Source organism: Lissotriton helveticus, chromosome 9 (genome assembly GCF_964261635.1).
Source record: "Lissotriton helveticus chromosome 9, aLisHel1.1, whole genome shotgun sequence".
NCBI classification, from domain to species: Eukaryota; Metazoa; Chordata; class Amphibia; order Caudata; family Salamandridae; genus Lissotriton; species Lissotriton helveticus.
In genome coordinates, this window is record NC_136070.1 from 1272991129 (window position 1) to 1273006723 (window position 15595).

At 46.7% G+C, this 15595-nt stretch overlaps 1 protein-coding gene across 2 annotated transcripts in view; it reads right to left on the reverse strand.

The window, feature by feature from the left end:
* Window positions 1-15595, reverse strand: part of IL17RE (interleukin 17 receptor E) — a 156737-nt gene that overhangs the window by 74631 nt on the left and 66511 nt on the right. The window lies entirely within an intron of this gene.

A 15595-nucleotide genomic window follows, 5' to 3' on the forward strand; every position in this document is an offset into this window, starting at 1 on the left:
GGACTGAGTGTGCCTGTCGTGTGGTCTCACTCTCTTTAATGTAAACATCATGGATGGCATTGGATTGTGGTGATTTCTGGCTGTTTTTCTGTTTTTTGGGGGTGTACTGTTGATTGGACTGGCCATGTGGGTGGTGGTGGTGGCCATCTTGAGTGCTGGCTGGTACAGGCAACATGTGCTTGGGGTGTAAGGGAGGGGCCATTTTGAGGAGAGGCAGTGTCTGAGGCCTGCACTTATTTTGCCTACTTTTCATCCATTATGCCCAGGGGTAGTGAGTGTTGCATGGGCCTAGTGTTTCTGAGGGGTGTCTTCTTGAATTTAAACACCATTGAGGCCATGGATGGGCTGGGATTGTGCTGATTTTATTGTTTCTTGTCGTTTTTTTGGGCCTGCTGGTGGGGCCCCTTGGCCAGGGGTGGTGAGTGTTGCATGGGCCTAGTCTTTCTGTGGGGTGTCTTCTTGAATTTAAACATAATTGAGGCCATGGATGGGCTGGGATTGTGCTGATTTTATTGTTTTTTGTCGTTTTTGGGGGGGTGCTGGTGTGGCCTTTTGCCCAGGGGTGGTTGTGCATGGACTGAGTGTGCCTGTGGTGTGGTCTCACTCTCTTTAATGTAAACATCATGGATGGCATTGGATTGTGGTGATTTCTGGCTGTTTTTCTGTTTTTTGGGGGTGTACTGTTGATGTGGACTGGCCATGTGGGTGGTGGTGGTGGCCATCTTGAGTGCTGGCTGGTACAGGCAACATGTGCTTGGGGTGTAAGGGAGGGGCCATTTTGAGGAGAGGCAGTGTCTGAGGCCTGCACTTATTTTGCCTACTTTTCATCCATTATGCCCAGGGGTAGTGAGTGTTGCATGGGCCTAGTGTTTCTGAGGGGTGTCTTCTTGAATTTAAACACCATTGAGGCCATGGATGGGCTGGGATTGTGCTGATTTTATTGTTTTTTGTCGTTTTTTTGGGCCTGCTGGTGGGCCCTTTGGCCAGGGGTGGTGAGTGTTGCATGGGCCTAGTCTTTCTGTGGGGTGTCTTCTTGAATTTAAACATAATTGAGGCCATGGATGGGCTGGGATTGTGCTGATTTTATTGTTTTTTGTCGTTTTTGGGGGGGTGCTGGTGTGGCCTTTTGCCCAGGGGTGTTGGTGCATGGACTGAGTGTGCCTGTGGTGTGGTCTCACTCTCTTTAATGTAAACATCATGGATGGCATTGGATTGTGGTGATTTCTGGCTGTTTTCTGTTTTTTGGGGGTGTACTGTTGATTGGACTGGCCATGTGGGTGGTGGTGGTGGCCATCTTGAGTGCTGGCTGGTACAGGCAACATGTGCTTGGGGTGTAAGGGAGGGGCCATTTTGAGGAGAGGCAGTGTCTGAGGCCTGCACTTATTTTGCCTACTTTTCATCCATTATGCCCAGGGGTAGTGAGTGTTGCATGGGCCTAGTGTTTCTGAGGGGTGTCTTCTTGAATTTAAACACCATTGAGGCCATGGATGGACTGGGATTGTGCTGATTTTATTGTTTTTTGTCGTTTTTTTGGGCCTGCTGGTGGGGCCCTTTGGCCAGGGGTGGTGAGTGTTGCATGGGCCTAGTCTTTCTGTGGGGTGTCTTCTTGAATTTAAACATAATTGAGGCCATGGATGGGCTGGGATTGTGCTGGTTTTATTGTTTTTTGTCGTTTTTGGGGGGGTGCTGGTGTGGCCTTTTGCCCAGGGGTGGTGGTGCATGGACTGAGTGTGCCTGTGGTATGATCTCACTCTCTTTAATGTAAACATCATGGATGGCATTGGATTGTGGTGATTTCTGGCTGTTTTTCTGTTTTTTGGGGGTGTACTGTTGATGTGGACTGGCCATGTGGGTGGTGGTGGTGGCCATCTTGAGTGCTGGCTGGTACAGGCAACATGTGCTTGGGGTGTAAGGGAGGGGCCATTTTGAGGAGAGGCAGTGTCTGAGGCCTGCACTTATTTTGCCTACTTTTCATCCATTATGCCCAGGGGTAGTGAGTGTTGCATGGGCCTAGTGTTTCTGAGGGGTGTCTTCTTGAATTTAAACACCATTGAGGCCATGGATGGGCTGGGATTGTGCTGATTTTATTGTTTTTTGTCGTTTTTTTGGGCCTGCTGGTGGGGCCCTTTGGCCAGGGGTGGTGAGTGTTGCATGGGTCTAGTCTTTCTGTGGGGTGTCTTCTTGAATTTAAACATAATTGAGGCCATGGATGGGCTGGGATTGTGCTGATTTTATTGTTTTTTGTCGTTTTTGGGGGGGTGCTGGTGTGGCCTTTTGCCCAGGGGTGGTGGTGCATGGACTGAGTGTGCCTGTGGTGTGGTCTCACTCTCTTTAATGTAAACATCATGGATGGCATTGGATTGTGGTGATTTCTGGCTGTTTTTCTGTTTTTTGGGGGTGTACTGTTGATGTGGACTGGCCATGTGGGTGGTGGTGGTGGCCATCTTGAGTGCTGGCTGGTACAGGCAACATGTGCTTGGGGTGTAAGGGGCCATTTTGAGGAGAGGCAGTGTCTGAGGCCTGCACTTATTTTGCCTACTTTTCATCCATTATGCCCAGGGGTAGTGACTGAGTGTTGCATACTTGCATGTCCCACTCCCTAGTCTTTCTGTGGGGTGTCTTCAATGTAAACATCATGGATGGCATGGGATTGTGCTCATTTTTCTGTGCTTTGTCGATTTTTTGGGGTGTATAACTGAACTGATGTTCCTCTGTCTTCCATTGCTTTTAGGTGCACAAAAAGACTCAAGAGAACCACCAGTGCCAGGAAGAAGTCCTGCAGCGGTGTGTGTGTGCAGCATAACGTCACGCGACGTCACGTCTGGACACAGAACCCTCTGCAACTCGTGCAACTGCTGCCGTGCTGACCTACTCTGAAGAAGATGGCCCCCAAAAAAGTAACCCGTAGCTCCTCTAGCAAGAAAGGTGCCAGTAAGGAGCAGAAGAAGCAAGTTACCAAGGACACTGGTGTGCTGCCTGCCCCTTTTTTTGGGAGTAAAAAAAAAAGTATGCCTGCAGCAGCAGCAGCGGGATCTGCTGGGGACCAAGCTGGCAGCAGCACCCCCGCTCCATTGGGCTCAGTGCCACCACCACCACCACGCCAACTTAAGTCCAAGCCCTTGAGTGCTGCAGAGGCAGCCAGTATAGTTGTTCAATCACCATCGACCAGTGATGTTGGCTCATCGCAAGAAAGCAGCAGCAATGTCCCTCAATCAACACAGGTTGTTGTAGCTCATCTGACGAGTGTTGAACAACCACAGCCGCAACAACAATCACATGTGCAAGTACAAGCCCAAGTACATGTGGAAGGAGAGGCAGCGCAAGGAGATGCGCAAGCAGAGGTGCATGGAGGGTCACAAGTGCCCACAATAGTTGTTCCTCCCGAAGTAGGGGCACATCAGGAAATCGACAATCAAGGCGAGGTATCATTTGAGGAAGCCACTCCTCCTGATGATCCTTCATTGTCTTCCACACCCCTAGCAAGGAAGAGATCAAGGGTGGTGTCTACATCTTCTTCAAGCACACCTCCTTCTGATGATACGGATCAAACTTGGGAACCAGCACCACAGCCGTCTGAGAGTGAGGCACACCATGATCCGACAAAGGTAGTTAAGCGTAAAAGGAAGCTCGTCCAAAGTCTCAGAGTTATGGAGTGTGATGAGTCTCAACAAGAAGTGGCGGATACTGCTGCTGATGAAGACTCTGCCAACGACGACCCAGTCATCATAAAGGTCACTGCAGCCCCAGCGGGCATGCAGCAAACAGACATTTTGACCCTAGCCCGAAGAGCTGCTGAGTGTGATGATGATGATAATGTTGTCGATGAGGAGGCAGTGGAAACACCACAATCATTGGAGTTAAGTAGTACACCAACTCGTCCCGCTTCCATATTTCTTTCTGGCAAGAAGAGACCTCCGTCAACCTCGACCTTAATTAGTGGCGGTGAAAGTGCAAAACGTACAAAAGTTGGGCAATCCAGATCCTCCACTTCATCTGGCATTAGCTTCATGACCACCACCACCAGTATCGCCGCCTCCTCCATGTCCCACAGACACTTCAAGTCCCCAGTTTGGGACTTCTTTACTGTTTGTCCAAAAAATCCAAAGTTTGCCATTTGTACCATTTGTAAGCAAGCAGTTAGTCGTGGTAAGCCAGGTACCAACTATGGTACCGGAGGCCAGAGAGGTCATCTTAGGAGACAGCACACTGTCAAATGGTTTGCGCACCTAGATGCGATCAAGAAAGGCCAAATTCAAGGAAACGTTGATGTTTCATCTGATGATGACGAGCAGGAAGAAGACGTGTCAAACACTTCCCTTACACCCAGTACCCCTGTCAGCAGCACACCCAATGTGAGGCACACTAAGAGTGTTGGAGCGAGTGAGACACCAACGCACAAAAGTTCACCAGCGAGCAAAATTGGGTCAACGAAGTCATTATCAGCCCGTAAATGCTTGGTCCAGGGCAACATTAGAACAATGCTTACTTCAGACGTGCCATATGAACGCAACCACCCACTGACGCGTCTGTATAACACTAAGCTGGCTAAAATGCTAGCTGTGGACCTTCTACCTTTTTCTTTTGTAGAAGCGGTAGGTTTTCTTGAATTAGTGGCAACGCTCTGCCCTAAATGGAAGGTTCCGAGACGGTTCTATTTTGCCAGAGTTGGGTTTCCAGCACTACATGAAGATGTGCTGGAGGCGATTGGGGCAGCTTTGCAGAAGAGTGCTGTTCACACAATACATCTGACAACAGACATGTGGACCAGTGGCGCAGGCGCTGATTACATGTGCATCACTGCACACTGGGTCTCTTTTTCAGGTGTTATAGCAAAGCTAAACGCAGGTGTTGACCCGGACAAAGTTTTCAAAGCTGCTCGGAAACATGCAACACTAGCCATGTTTGGCTTGGAGAAAAGTCACACAGCAGAAAACCTTTTGGAAGAGTTTAACAAAAAGGTGTTGAAAATGCTATCCCCCCTAAAACTCAAGATTGGTTATGTTTCCACGGATAATGGCGCCAATGTAGTTAAGGCCATGTTGAAGGGTGACCATGTTAGAGTGCCGTGTTTGGCGCACTGTATCAACCTGGTAGTTCAAAAATTCTTGATGGATAAACAGAGTCCAGCATTCGAGGTAATGGCCACCTGCCGCAAAATGTGCAACTATTTCAGCCATTCTTTTAAGGCCCGGAAGCATCTGCGGAGACTGCTATTTATACGTGGAATGCCAGTGAAAGCACTCATCCAGGAGGTGGCAACACGTTGGAACTCAACCTTCTACATGCTTGAGCGTCTGTATGAGCAGTATACGGTACTCGATCACTATTTCTTCACAGAGGGTACATCTCAGAAGGAGGACCTGCGGATGAGTGCGGCGCAATGGGACATAGTTAAAAGCCTGACAGACATGCTTCGTCCTTTTGAGTTCTTCATGCGTGCAGTCAGCCAGGAGGACTGTAATTTGGGAAAAGCTATCCCATTGTTGTGCATGCTGGAGCACCAACTGATGGCGGTGTCTTCTGAGTTTGAAAAAGATGAAAAAAAAAAAGACCATTTTATTTTGTCTGAGAAATTATTAGAGCGCCTACGTGGTGATGAACGTCTTGAAAAGATCAAGTCAGATCAGCATTACATTTGTGCTACTATTCTGGATCCACGCTACAAAAAGGCGCTGGCAGGCGAAGCATTCTTTCCTTTTGCTGATGCAGATGTTCAAAAGTACAAACATTGGTTAGCCTGGTCAGCCAAGAGGTATGAAAAAGAACGGCAGGTTATTGAAGGAGAAGCCAGTACATCAGCATCAGCATCAGCAGGCCATCCCCAGTCACAAGAATCCACTTCTGCACCTGTGGCTGGGGCACAAGTGACCTCTCAGCCGTTAAAGACACCGGCAACTGGATCATCTGCACCACACACAACAAAAACAGTGGCTGTTGTAGAGGATTGGCTAAGTTTGCTTGGGTATGGTTCTCGAAAAAATGTCACAGCCACAGCAAAAAGTAAGCAAAGTGGAGGAACCGTTGATGACCTTGAGTCGATGGTGCAGGACTATCTGAATGACTCAACAGAGGTCTTTCTTAATGATGAGCCATTGCAGTATTGGCATGGCAAAAAACAATTGTGGCCACAGCTCTTCAACCTGGCTATAAACTATTTGTCTTGCCCACTCGCAAGTGTGTCTTCTGAACGTGTTTTCAGTGCTGCTGGTGGCATTGTAACTCCCAAACGGAGCCGCCTCTCGCCCAAAAATGTGGAGTGGCTGACAATGATCAAGATGAATCAGCACCTCATACCACCAGATTACAAAGTACGAGAAAGCACGCCGCATGAAGACGAGGAGGACGGCAACGTAGATGAGGGGATTTGTTCTCTGTTTGGTGGCACTGACCTCATCCAGCCTGAATTCGCAGAGTATGATGACGAAATCTTGTTCTTATTCCCTGACACCGAGCCCTGAAAATGAGACAATCAATCAAGAACTTTCTTTTTCGTCCTTTTCACTTTTATTCCTGTGTGCTTTGTGTCTCTCTTTCTTTGTTTTGCACAGTTAATTTAATTCAAACTTTAATCACCTAATCCCAAAAACAAGACCATCATCAGAACTGTCTTCACTTGTTTGCTTATTGATTTGAAGGTGCCGCAGTCTACATTCCTCAGGTTCACAAGTTCTGAAGAACATGCTCCTCTATCCTCCTCCTCCAGACTGCGATTTCCCTCCAAGCAGAGTGCTGGATTACGCCCAATGAAGAAAGACTCAGCACTTGTGGGGGTGTTGTACTTCTTTGCGGGTGAGTTGACGGATTTGGGCCCATTGCTGTGAAGCTCTAATAATGGACAAAAGTGTTTTGTACCAAATATGAGGTGGAAATTTCTTGCCGTTTTTGCTGACTTGCTTGCCTTTGAGGTGCTCTTTGGCGGGGTTCCGGGTGTTTGTGGGTAATTTTTGGTGTCTGTCGAAGCACTGCTGCGAGCCTGCGACAGTCTAATCTTGATTGCATTTGCTTTTCAGGAAATCCGTGGTGGAAAACAGGAGTTATGATGATTGATGATGATGACCTAGCTGAACAGCGCCGCATTTGGACCGAAGGCCGAGAGATATTGTAAGTATGAGATTTAGCTTTTTCGCTGTTTGGGGGTGTTGTCGGGTGTTTTTTTGCGGGTGGGTTGGCGGGTCTTGCCTGGGGCATTCCTGGGAAGGTCTAATACCGGATAGAAGTGTTTTGGACAAAATCCATAAGGAACAGCCTTTTTTTTTGCTATTTCTTCTGACATCTTGCTCAATGTAGCGTTTTGGGGGGCTTCCTGCTGTTCGTGGGTGGGTTGCGGCCGGGGTCTCTGTCGAAGCACTGCTGCGACAGTCTAATCTTGATTGCATTTGCTTTTCAGGAAATCCGTGGTGGAAAACAGGAGTTATGATGATTGATGATGATGATGACCTAGCTGCACAGCGCCACGTTTGGACCGAAGGCCGAGAGACATTGTAAGTATGAGATTTAGCTTTTTCGCTGTTTGGGGGTGTTGTCGGGTGTTTTTTTGCGGGTGGGTTGGCGGGTCTTGCCTGGGGCATTCCTGGGAAGGTCTAATACCGGCTAGAAGTTTGTTGGACAAAATCCATAAGGAAACACCAGTTTTGGCACTTTTTGTAAGTTAGGGTTCGTTAGGGTTAGCCCTAGCAGCAGGATTGCATGTGTTTCGGGGGGTTCTATTGCAACGCAGTTCTGTTGTTGTAGAGCACTGTTGGAGCGATGCTGGCTATGGATACTTTTGCTTGCTTGCAAGTGGTTTGAATACAATCCACGGTCTGTATTTGGGCCTACTGTTACTTTCAAAGTACGTTTTGTAACCATTTTTCTGCTAGGCATCGTTTTTGGAGATCTGATTGGGGTTCTTCTACATTTTTGCGACTGGCTTTAGTAAGGGTCTTGGTGGGAGCATTGCTGGGAAGGTCAAATTTTGTTCTAAAACACAGTTTACAGTACACCTACCTTGAGGGGAAAGATCCGCTATAATATTTTGGCCATACTTATTGATCCTTAAAAAGGTGACTCAGACAGAGCACGCAATTTCAAAAATATTGTACTGTCTATTAGGGAAATCAAAGTGTCACTTTTTGAACCACACAGCGTACATACCTTTTATTTATTTATCAGTGGTATTGTAATAGCACTTCCTGTTTTCCGTTCAATAATTACAGGCCGGGTTTCAGTCAACATCCGCCAGGCAGGCAGTGGACAGGGTGTCTTCTGTCAGTGGTCACCAGCCACATTGATGGACGAAGCGTCAGCTGGAATGGAGGAGTGCCGCCAATAAGAGGAATTGTTTGCTGCATGCAACTTACTTACCAAATTCAACAGGACAACTCCAACAACATACGCAATACAGATACAGTATCCATTGTTGTCTTTTATTCTATGAGTGTGACTGCATGTGCTTACCTTTAGTTTGTAATCAAAGATTGTCTGTATCTTCAATTATTGTTTGTCCATGCTCTGCTTTTTTTTCTTCTCTCAACAAAACCTACCCAAAAAGAAACCCCCATTCCCATCCATTTTACAAACCCTAACCCTCTTCCCCCGGGCTGTGTTGTTTTGCTTGATGTCTGACTAAAATGACATCAATAATTCCACACACTTGCTGGGGAGGATAAGGTCATAGCAACAGGCTGGTGAAGGAATACGAGGATATCTTCTAGACTTACTCAGCTTCAGTACTATATCTTCTAGTAGTAGTAGCCAATGTCAAATAAATTCAACGCAAGTACTAGTTATACTTGCAAGCAAATACTTTACCATTTGTTAGGCTACATTATGGCACTGTTCTAGTGTACTGTCACCTGCTATTTTCTCGATCGTACCGTAACCGTTGTAATGCTACAGTAAGGAGGACAAACAAGGTTTCGTTTTCTTTTTTTCCATAGGCATGCAACTGCCACTGTGTCACACCACTAGTACCACCGCAATGAGGAAATGTCACCCGCCCAGTATTGACAACGTTAATCCCCATTTCACCTGGAGCCAGCCCTGGGCCTAGCACTAATTTCTAACACAAATTACAGGTAAGATAAGCGTTTGGTGGGAGGTAGTATAATGGAGTATTATTTCGGAGTAGACAAGAGATTGACGGTTGTACTACTAAAGTCCTACGACTGTTCAGGAAAACAAAGTTACTGTTACACCCCCGCCCCCCACCCACCAGACTGAAAAGCAGTAAAAAACAGGTATGGTCAGATAAAGTTTAAAAATATATTTATTTAGCCCTAACAAAATAATCTCCCTCACCCACCCTAACCCCAACGATTGTCTTTGAAACGTCCCAAAACGATCCCAACTCCCAAATCCCACCCCCCAAAAGTCTATAAAAAAAGGGCAAGGGACACTCCACTACTGGAGGGTGCTGGTGCTGGTGCATGATGCGGCATGGGCATCATACTCCTTGCGGAGGGTGGCAAGCTCGGAGCGGAGGCCCTTAACCAAGTTCTTATACTTCAGGACCTCCTGCTCCAGGTTGGACATGCGGACTCGTAGGCGGCGTTGGCGTTCCTTGCAGCTCCTGTGGGGGGCAGCTGGTATTTCGGTTGCTTGGCGGTGGCGGTCGTCTTTCTTAGCCCGGCTCGGTCCCGCTGGCTTAGTCACGGAGGAGGATGCAGTGGTCACAGTCGAGGATGTCGTTGTTGCCCCGCTCGACTGCGTGTCCTCCTCCTCCTCCAGGGCCACCAGCCGCCGATATTCGGCGACAGTGGCCTCCAGCCTCCGTTGCCGGGCCAATCTAGCCTGCTCCCTCCGTGTTGTTGATTTGGAAGGAGCAACTATATGAAGAAAGACATAGTCTGTAACCAATGCTCCTTATTAATAACACAAAGTGATTGAGCCGAAAGTTGGGTCACAGAGTACAAGTAGCAAATTGAAAGCACAGTACATAACTATTGAGGACAGTATCTATGTAACCTCCCACTTCTGCATCCTTGCACTAACATTAGTGGTAGTTTAATGAACAAATTCTACGACCACTATGGACTTCCATTACAGTCGACTATGACAGTACACCAGTCTTATTCTTCTTCTTCTCTCTTGTTTAGGGAAATTGGTACGTTATCTTATGCAAGCCGGCAGAATGACATGGACAGCACAGTGAACTTGCACCCGAGAAAAAAAGTTGCACACCATGATGAGTGAGACAGACTTGCGTTACTGTACCGGTACAGTACATGCAGGTGGTGAAGCTATTACTTTTCTATTACGGGTGGCACTGAGAATACTCTGTTACAAGGGCTACTGCTTAATTAATTTACCTTTCACCCTACAGTGCAAATGAGTACTAGAAAAGGAAAATGAAGAAGCTAACTAATTTGATTATCTATCACTTCACATGGGACGTATTTGATGACATATGAGATGACTTTAGGTGCTTTGCTTAATATTGAGTGAACAGTGATACACCCACACATGAATGACGTACTACAAGTAAACTAAAGTTATTAAGAGAGGTACGGAGTGTCCACCGTAATAACCAGATATATGCTGTGATTGCAAACGCAATACAAAGTACTGCTACTATTCATGGTAGTATTGGACACATTTACAATTTCTTTTCCTTGCCTTCCCTGCACTGGAACGGACGTGCGGGTGCGGTGGTACATGCTCTTCAAGGTAACACTTACTTCACCTGGCGACCATCTACTCTCTCTAGATACACATGTGCTATCTAAGAGTCAGAGAATACCATGCTCCAGGCATCCATTCAGTCAAAGTATACGCACACATACAGTTTCTGTTTCACCCACCCAGGCTGCTGTCCTTCCACCCATCCTTGCTTCATCATTGACCCAGCCATGCACCATACCATATTCTTTCCTTCCCAGCCACCTCGGGGGCCAAGCAAACACATATCGTTCTTCTTTGCCAGCCATCATACAAGTTCGCGTCCCACTTACTTACACCCTTCTTTCGCTTTTCGTTCATCCCATCCATCACGTTCGTCTAAGAACTTATTGGGATTCTTCTCACCAAAAACTTCACAGCTAAGTCGAAGTACATTTCGAGGAGGCTACTACCTGGTTGATTTGTAATTGTAATACACCCGTGCAGAAAGCACACTATGCAGTCTTCAATCTCAATAAGTAAGGAATATATAGCTTACCTGTTTCCGCCACCACCGTTTGAACCCCCACAGGAACGTCCGCCGGCTCTTGCACCGCCTCCTCCCCAGAGTGCTCCGAGTCCTCGCCCAACACAGCCACCTCCGCGCTGGCCCCGTCACCAGATGTTACACCTACAAAGTACATTTAAGAATGTTAGAATACACCACTCACTACTATATAATATTTGGTCTAGGAGAAATGTTAAAAAAACAGAATACAATGTAATAATTTGTGACTGTCTACTCCATAGTAAAAATGTCCCATTTTCCAGGGAAGGCTGTTGTCTTGCTGCACTTTTATGCACAACTGATGAATGCTTGCTTTTGATTTTTAACACGCACCACTTTTTCTCCTAACAGACAGAAGCTTGACTCCTAAGAACACGACCAGGATCAAGTTCAAACCAGGTGAGAGCTCGGCTCGACCACAAGAAATGTGTCCAATTAATCGTCAGCACTAACCACTTTTCCGTTTTCAGTTAAATAGTTTTATGACAAAGTAGATTTTAATAAATGTGTTTACTTTTAATAAAGCTTTTAAACTTAAATAGACTCTGTGGTTTTTGTTCCTCCAGACTAGAGGGGATGAGCTAAAGGTTTTGGAATTTTTGCAAGCATGAGTGCCTCTGACACTTCTTGACTGTGCTGTGACTCCGTACTACTCTCTTGTCCTGCGTACGATAATCTAGAGATCATTGGGGATCTATAATCGGTGAATTCGGGAGCTGAATGACTCTGCCACACTATCTAGTCAGTAAGGAGACAGTGCATAGAGGTATTGCTGAATAGAATGGGAGTCCAATGGAATTGCCAAATGTCCAATCTTAGTTAGCTACACAGACAGACTAATAAGAATAGTCTAGTAATACCACAGGGAGTCATATTCGAGGCAGGATAAGAATTTATATCCAGTCTACAAGAAGATCAAAGACGATTTAGAAAAAATCGAATGAGGAACGCTAGGAAAAAATAGGTACTGTTTATTAAAATGTAAACTTACTGGGGCCAGCAAAGGAGCCCTCGCCTGCCCGATCCTGGCCTGAATCCTCAGCACCCTCCTCCTGTGTCCTCTTGCCCTTGGGGGGAGCTGATGTACAACATGAAAGAAAGAAAAACCAGAAAACATGGATGAGATTTTTCAACCAAATCAAACATTTCAAAAGAACAATAACAAAATATTTTGGAAAAATAGCAAATAGATAGACAACTATTCCACGGGATCTATCTCATGTGGTATACTACGTTATTCGTATTGCCTGATTTGCGGAACGTTGACTTAGAAAGTTCCTATGTAACTCAATAAACAGACTACTAAAGAGGTTTGCCTAGGCCTGGCACTGCAGGCAGCAGTGCGCAGCACGCGAAGTGACAGACAAAGTCCATCCTGCTTGCAGATCAGTGAATACTCAAACTATCAATCCACCCGCCACCACCGCCACTATTTCTTCTTATAGCCATGTGTCTAAAGGAAGGACTGGACTTCAGTCTGTTGGGGCTTATTTAGAAGTCCCTTGCGGAAGTTGCGGCTCATTTTCCTCCATTGTTGCGTGCCTTTTGTGACGCAGCGGCAGAACAAAAGACTCGCCATGGTGTTGGTGCGGCGTATATATTAAAAAAAAAACACATATGGGCATATGGGCGATGCATCACGTTGTAAAGCCCTGCGCCATCAGGGGGCGTTCCGGCGCAAGGGAGGACGTACCTGCGCAGGAACGAATCCTAAAAGTGGCTGAGGGAAATCTACAAGATGTCAATCAGTCACTTTTAGGACAATGATGCATGACTCAAACCCTGCGCGCTTGAAGCCGACGTACGGCTTGATGCAGCATTGGGGAGATAGGGTACCCCAGAGCATTGCTGGAGCTGCGCCATCGTTGGCACGCAACTCCAGCAATGCGCTGCCTTTACGGCACAGATGCGTAAGGCTTCTGTGACGTTTTGGGCCAATGGGTGGTGGTGGCATGGCACACAATTACTGCCGCATCCCTGCTACTTTGCAGGGATGCGCCGGTAATTGAAAATATGACCCTTACTGTCTAGCATTACGCAGTTCTTATCTTTACACTACACTCATACATAATTTCTCAGGCCAATGAAATGCTTCTGAACACAACATACAAAACAAAGAAGCATAGTAGCAAGCAAGGCTACTGAGAAGGAGAGCAGTGCACCTGAAATGCATAGAAGATTTTGAAATATAATTTACCTCAATGTAATCGGCAGCATTATTGCTCTTGGTAAAGAACAAAGATTTGCAAATAACAGAGCAGGATAAAACAGAGTAGTAAATGTACTACTACTACTACTCACCAAGCCCGGGGACCTCTACGCCGAGCGCGTCCAGCAAGTCCCGCTCCCGGTCCATGACATCGGTCCAGCGGTGGGTGGCCTGGTTATATGTGCGCCGGACCCCAGAGATCTTGTACATGGCCCGGCACACCTTCTCCCACCGCTTGCGACGCTCCCGGATGCCATAGCCAGTCGCGATCTTGCCGCCTCCCAGGATCGTCTTGGGGAGGCGGCGCTGGACGTGGAAGATCAGTGCCGCCACTTCCTCCGCGCTGAAGATCTCCCGCGGGACCACTTGCTCCCCCCTTAAACGCCCGCACGGGAGCCGGGCACGGGGTGCGGGACCCTTCCCCTTCTCAGGGTGCTTCCCGGCTCCCTTTACCATGGTCTGGGCAGAAATAGAGTTAAATGATAGACAAGAAATAGAATAGTGAAGAAGAAAAGAAAAGAGTTTAAAAAAGTAGTTTAAAAGTAACTAAAAGCTGCAGAAAACACAAAAATATAGAGCTAGAAAAATAGAGGGATAGATAATAAGTAAAATTAGATCAAAAAAACTTCAAACAAGCAAAGGATGGCAGAGATTGAGAGAGGATAGAGAAAGCATGCCCAGAACCATAGCAATGAATGAGAAACAAGATGGCCGCGCCCGTTCACGACCGCGTGGGTAAGTTCGCGCGAGATTTTCCTTGCGAGTACGCGCGAAATTGTACTAGCGAGCAGCACACTTTGCGAGATTACACATAGCGGCCGGAAACGGAATACGTCACGCAAACAAGATGGCCGCGCCCGTGTACGACCGATAGGGTAACTTGGCAAACGTATAGCTAGAAGCGCCTCGCGAACACGCGCAAGATCACGCGAACATACACGTCGCAAAAAAAACAATTTTGTATTCGCACGTATTCGCGGCTTCCGAAATCGATCTCGCACGGATTCGCGCCCCAAAAAACGCGCGAAATTGCAGAAAAAAAACGATTTTAGCTAAACTGAAAGCAATGAGCAGGTGCAAAAGTTCAAACTTAACATTAGTAACATTCAAGGTAGTGCTTCCTGATGGGCCCCTCCAGAGTTTGCAACTATTCTATGACCCTGCTATGACCCAAACAGCAGGCTCATAGAATAGCTACAAGTAGACCATAAAGGTCCTGTGAAAAAAAAATTTCACTGCAACAAAAAGCAAATTACAGATAAGGAAGGAAGCAGGTGCCAGCCAGACTGGAACTTTCAAAATTACTGACACATTAATGAAACACAAATTAATTGATGGCAGTTGAAGTAGGGCAGGTGTGCTTGCTTTTTTCAACCACCATAATCTACAGTGATAAATAAACCTAATGGGTGGCAGTGAGGATGTACCAGAGGGTGGCATGGGTGTCCCAGAGGGTGGCAGTGGTGAAACAGAGGGTGCTGTGAACCTGTGATGATAAACCAGACGTAGAAACAACATAGTCGCGGCCGTTGCGAGCCGAAAAGTAAGTTCGCAATTGCGAACTTGTCCCAAAATCGGCGCGAACGCGCGCAAACACAAAAAACGGGAAAATCCGCAAATCCGCTAGAGTTCGCGGATCTTCGCGGATTGCGAATCCGTAAATCCGCAAGTTCGCGTACGCGAGATCCGCTAGATCCGCCCATGCTTACTGTGCACTATTTACCTCAATTACAGGCTAAGGACCGCATTACACATTTGGATGAATAGACTGGCACATGCAACAACATAGGCTTTTGCGATTCCTAAATAGCGATTTTTAAGGAATCGCTATTTAGGAATCGCAAAAGCCTATGCATGTAGGAATCCCTATAAAAATAACGATTCCTAAACATTCCTTAATTGCTACTTACAAATTGCTAGTCGCAATTAAGGAATGCTATCCCATTCATTCCTATGGGCCTGGAATGAATTGGAGATTGCATGAGCAATTCGCAAATTGCTCATGCAATGTCAAGGGTACAAGGGTGTCAAAATGACACCCATTCGGTGAACAACGTTTACAACGAAATTTTTACAACGCACTACATTACAATGCAAACCATTACAACGCATTGCGCTGGGGGGCGCTCTAGGATAGGGAATAAGTTTAATTTTCTATCCAACACCTTCCCTAGTGTCCACGGGGACTGGAGTTGGAATAGAAAATTATACTTACCACTATCCAGCACCTCTAAGCGCTA